Source organism: Gobio gobio, assembly GCF_949357685.1.
Source record: "Gobio gobio genome assembly, chromosome: 9".
In the NCBI taxonomy this organism is placed as follows: Eukaryota; Metazoa; Chordata; class Actinopteri; order Cypriniformes; family Gobionidae; genus Gobio; species Gobio gobio.
This window is the reverse complement of record NC_137115.1, coordinates 19,369,540-19,375,766: the sequence shown is the minus strand read 5'-3', so window position 1 is coordinate 19,375,766 and position 6,227 is coordinate 19,369,540.

Genomic DNA, 6,227 nt, shown 5'->3' with positions numbered 1-6,227 from the left:
AACACAGTTTGTGCTTGATATTAGACTTGGTCAGGTTTTTGTGTAGCCTATAGCGTATTTCATACACGTCGGAGATTTTTAGTTTCGCTTTCTCTCACAGCGCATAATCAAACAAAGCCTACGTTCTTGACCCTGCGGAAGATAATTTCGTTCTTCACATTTTACTACAAGAAGCCTATCAGTTTTGGAACATCAGGAGAAAACAAGAAGATATTAGAAAACGATGCTTCTTTCCTGCTTCTGTCATCCCTTTCAGCGCAAGGGATAAGGCATTTATAAGACGCACGTCTGTGGGGAAATATAAAAAAAAAATTTCTTTAACTAATATTTAACTTATATTTATATTTCGATTATTTACAGATATTTATTTAAATGTTTTACAGGCTGTAGTATGTTGTTTCACTGACGGAAGTAGGCCTACTAAAATAAACACGCATGTTTGAGCCTTATATTTTTTATTTTCAAAATGTAGGCTATTTAATTGAGGTATATACACCTCAATCTCAATTAAATAGCGAGCTCATCCCATTCATATTTCGAAAGTGGAGGGCGTTCATGTGCAATTTTTACCAAGGAAACTCTTCACGATAATTCCGAGAGCACGCGAAGGCAGCAAAACACTCGGAAATAAACAACTTAGCCAAAATGTGTCTTTATAATTTGTATTTATTATTTATAACAGATATATTACAGATTAATATTTTCTGAACCGCTTGAATGTGCTCACACCATAAATAATGCATGAAACGCGTCTGGAAATGCTTCATTGTTCAGCTTCTCTCAGTAGAACGAAATCTTGTACTTTTTAGTACTGTAGGCTAAAGCGCTTTCAAATACAAATCATTTCAAAGCTGCATTACGAGCCATAATCTGTTATCCTTTAATGCACGTTAAGGAATTAGGGCGATATGATATAGGCTATGTTGATTGAATAAATGATCCACTGGCTGAGATCAAGCTATAAGTATATTTACTATTTTATATATCAGATACAGACTTTTTAGTTAGGCTATTAAAAAATAAACTGCAAAAGACAAACCAATGTGTGGTGCGATAGAAGGCGGCCGTCTGATTTCTCATTGTATGTAACGTGATGAATATGTGCAATGTCCTGGCCGCACAACTGAGCGCTCATGTACGTAAGAGATTCAAATATTAGTCAATTTATTATAAGTGAGTGCAAGCAAGAGTTCTTAAAAAGTATTAAAGTAAATACATTCGTTTTTTCCTCTGGTGATTCGCATTTTTTATCATTGTACGCTCCTGAGCGTGTCCTAAAACATGGCGGCGACTACCCTTAATGCAATGCGCAATGACGTAGTTTCCCAGACTCTATATTATTTACATATGGGTCTTGCAGGACTTAACTTACAAAAACTCGCTAAAAGTTTAGTCAAAGCCCAAAACAATTAGGCTTGTTGTATTCTGCTCCATGAGACCTTTCAAATGACATATGACACATGACTATCTGAGCTGTATGATGCGATTGATTAGAGAACATAATCCCCCCCACCCCCCACCCCCCTCCATAAATTATGATTTTATCATCAAATAACTCATCACTACTTTGGAGATACTCATAAGGGCTACATTCATTGTAAAGTTTAGACTCTAAGCTTTCAAATGACACCTATTTTGTGTTGATCAATGCAGTAGTTTTGAAAAATATGACAATTAATTTATTTCACAGCTAGGTGGCGCCCTCGGGCGGTACACTCCGTTTTAGATTAATAACTCAGCACTCGTTTATAGTATCCCAACATGGATAGATGCATTGAAAAGCTGAAATTCTAGATTTGATTACATGATTACATTATTTGATTAAATTCTAAAATGATACATATTTTATGTTATTACATTCAGTGGTTGCTTAGTAACCCCCCCGCAAAAAAATTTCGCGGGGGGTTTGCCCGGGGCCAGTACACTTCGGGTTTAAGGGGTTAAAACGGTAAAGCTGCTTTGAAACAATCTGCAGTGTTAAAAGCGCTATATAAATAAAGCAGGGTTGCCAACTCTCACGCATTTGGCGTGACACTCACGCTTTCAGGCTCAGTCTCACGCTCTCACGCTGCCCAACTTAATCTCACGCCAAATTGCCAAACCTGCTTTTGATATTAAACAAAGTCTAAGCTTTTAAATTCTTTTAAGTTTTAATGTGAAATTCAAACAATAAATAGTGTTTTGGCGTTAATAAGGCATAACAGTTAAAGCCAGAGTGTTGAAAAACCGAGTTGCGACGCTCTCTCATCTCCAAGGGGGCGCACGCAGTCACGTGCTTCACGGAGCTCTCAATCCTTCTAGCGCTGTGTCAATACATTTGAATGGCTTGATACACAACAGCTCCACTTTACAGGTGTTTGCAGCAAGTTTTGGTAAACAGTACAGCATCGTGTGCATTGATTATTACGTCAACCATACAGGATCGCAGACCTGCCAACATGTACGCATTTTTCGTACTCGGCACGCATTTTGACCCTTTGGTACGCTTGTACGATTCGCTGCTCTCTATGTACGCATTTTGTTGCATCTCGCATTTCGGCGGTTTCAGTGCAGTCTATGACGTTGATTCTGCTGCTGAGACACAGCGTGAAAGTGGAGTGAAAAGCTTTCGGCCAATCAGAGCGCTTCATTTTAACCCTCCGCTTACATGCCCGCCCCTCCTAGACAATGCTTCAAGCCCGCGCCGAGCGCGTTCGTTTCATTTCAGTGCCTCAAGCAAGCTAGGCAAGCCGGATAACTGCAGGCTTGCATGCCATGGCTGAACCGCCTCACAGAGATGCGCTGTTGGCGGTTACAGCCGCGGTTGACTTGACGAAAAATTATATTTAAAAAAAATTTGGGCGAGTGGCGGTTGAACCAATCAAATGGAAAAAAATATATACATTCTTAAATATTATTACAGTGCACTAAGCAAACCTGCAAGCTATGAGCCCAGCTGTCAGTATGGAGGCCTAGCTTCTCGTAGATATTTTAAAACAGCCAGTCATTGTAGTCTACCACTCGGGGAATAGGCATTTAAAACATAGACAGATTGTGGAGTGATATAAAAATGGCATCGGGCAATGGCAGCGCGACGCGAGATGTTCAGAAGAACGCAAGAGCTAAACTTCTAAGCTCAATAACATCCACAGCAACAACAAAAAAAAAAAAATAAGGTAAGAAAAATAGTCGAAAAAAGTTGCCCATCGTTTATTAGCAGATGTGCAAGGCAAGCGGGCAAGTTTTGGGGTTGTTGTGGATAATTAAAATGTGAACATGCACGTTGCACAGTTGTGCTGTTGACTTTCAGCAAATTTTAGTGAATGAATAGAGTTGGCGTTTCTGTAATATCAAAGCTCCATAATTAGTTTCTTGTATGATTTTGTTAGGCCTGCTGGTATAAATTAATTAACGTAACTGTTGTGTCGCGTCGCGTCTTGCCACATTCAATGTAGAAAGCATTGCTTTCGTTTGAGGGTGCTTAACTCGCACCAGGTGTAGACAAAAAGTTACCTGATTGTGACAGATGGTCGAATTCACATGACCCATTATAAATTAGCATTATGGTCTGCCATAGCCTACCCTAGTATCAAAAAGACCAAAGCCATCTGATGCAGGGAAGATGAAAAATGGGGATAAAGACAGAGGTAAAGTGATGTAATGAATGAACAGTTTATCAAATTGCATAGTATTAAGATACTAGTAAATGAATGGCAGTTATTTTTACCTTAAACTTTATGCTAGCAATTGTGCTGGGTTGTCTAGAGAGGCACCAGACAGTGTGATTTTGCCTTAATCGTGTCAGATTTTTTTAAACGCATGGAATATCAGTTTTGTATTAATGTTTTACTCTACAGTTGTGTAGTTTTGTGTAGTTGTGTTAAATTATATACATTTTTATTTATTAATTAAAATTCATATTTAATTTGATTAAATATTAAATTAAATGTACATGTAAATTTGTAATAGTCTATTTATATAATAGCAACATTTTATGTCATATTCAAATAAAATATCTACTACTCAGTTTCATTCATAGTGAAAATATGAAATGTGCCATAGTTTAGTGGAAGATTGCTGCCATCTACTTGAAAACAAACACTTTTGCTAGTGAACACGGTAGTTTGTTATTAATCTTACTATTTGTGTTTAATTTGTCTTTTGTTCTATTTTTGTATGACGTTTAACCATCATCAGCCTTTCACTGCATGAAAAGTGGGATTTTCGACCCCATAAACGCCTGTATACTCCTGGAAATCTCCCTAATTTTCGGCAGTTTTCGACAATTTAGAGGCAGCGAACGTCGCGTTCGTCTGTGCCACAAATTGTCGTAAACGAACCATGACGTAGGTGGAGAGCCCCCCCGCTGAGAGCCCGCGGAGGTGCGACGCCTCTAATTTGCATATGAATAGCAGCGAAACCAGAGAGTCAACGGCCAGACTTGAATTTACTCACTCACTATTGGCTGAAGCCACTACATTTAAAAAAGAAAAATCCCTCGTGATTGGTTGGCAGATCACTGCAAACCAATCATTATTGGTCCCCCTGGCTCATTATAAATGTAAACCCCAATAATAATAATAAATATATAATTTATGTTGTAATAATTTGTTTTATATTAATGTTATTGTGCTATGAAGTATTCATACCATCAAGGAATATATGGGCAAATTATACGGACCGTGCCGTTTATTCAAACAATGGGCTTCATTTATAAGCATACAGCTGTTCATTCAAAGAAAGGGCTTAATTTATAAAACACAGCGGTTTACTCAAAGAAAGAGCTTTATTGTTAAACACACAACTATGTACAGTGCAGCAGTAATGTCTCGTAATGTAAAGTTCGTCGAGCTCCAGGCTGCGAGAGGGCGGTGGCCGCACAATCCATCCAGACACCCCGTCAACAAAGCTGTCTTCCTCATCAGACATGAGTTCAATGGTCGCGCACTTCCAAATGTCCACCTCATCCAGCACACTCTCGCTTCCAGCAACTGTAATACAATCCATAAAGACAATAAGCAACCTGAAAAATACTCACATTGACAAAAAACGGATCTAATATAATAAATCTTACCCCTTTTCTTCTTGATCGACTCCGAGCTAAACTTCGCAGTTTCAGGTTGTTTGTATCTGAAGCTCCGGCGTGTCTATTCATAATACGTCTTACAGGCAGCTGGAAAACAATTACATGAGACTGGTATTAATAAAAACAGTCACGGTAAAATTAAACAAGGAATGAGAAACACATTAGAAGTTACTTACACACAATTTCGTCATGATCAGCGGTTAAATCTGGACTCGCGGAAATCTCTCCAAGCAGATAAGAGCTCACGGCTTCGTTATGAGGCGAGGATAGTCTGTGTAAACAAAATGTGCAGTTTTAAGCTTGGATCTATTAACGCATCCATTTCCTTATACAGCTGAATAAAAGCATATTCTTTAAATCGTAACGTTACATTACCCATGCTCTGGTTCATAGCGACTGCAGTTTGCCTCAGAGTTATGAAGACGAAGACAGCCTCCTGAAAATGAGTCCAAAAAGTTCGTCGCGTCCATGCAGAGATTGAGTTGAAGACGGTGTCCTGTCATTGTTGATCACGAAAAAGGAAAGCAGCAAAAAACATAAAAAAATAGTTTAAAGCTCGTCTTCTACGCGTCATGGCCATGACCTCGACCTCGCACCTCATTGGACTAGGGCTCTGATATGGAACGCGCCCGGGGCCAAATCTCTTTATACGAAACGCGTGACTTATGATCGTTTCAACCTTCAACACGCCCTGTTTTCCGCTTCACGCACAGTTTTAACATGTTAAGAAGACACATTTGAACGTGTTTCTTAACGCGCACATTCTGTACATGTCGAAGTGTAATATTTTTTTTTTAAAGCAGACTTACCTTTAGATGTAGCCTAGGCTACATACATATTAATATAAGATATTAATTAATTGCTTAACTGACTACTGTGCTAGAGTAAAGTAGCCTAATGTTACAATGTATATTAAGTAAATGCTTAATATTATACAATTATTATAATTTATCTATATGGGTTATTGTTTGTTTTTTAAAGTTAGGCTATATATAATTTCTAAAAGTATAGGCTAATTTACACAGCACATATTTATAACTGAAAACACACACCACTTTATTCACTTTCACATAATAATGTTTTTGTAATTTGGTGTTTAGTTTGTTGTATAGTTTGTTTATACTGTTCTGTCTCTGTTTTGTTTCCAGGAACATCTGATGAG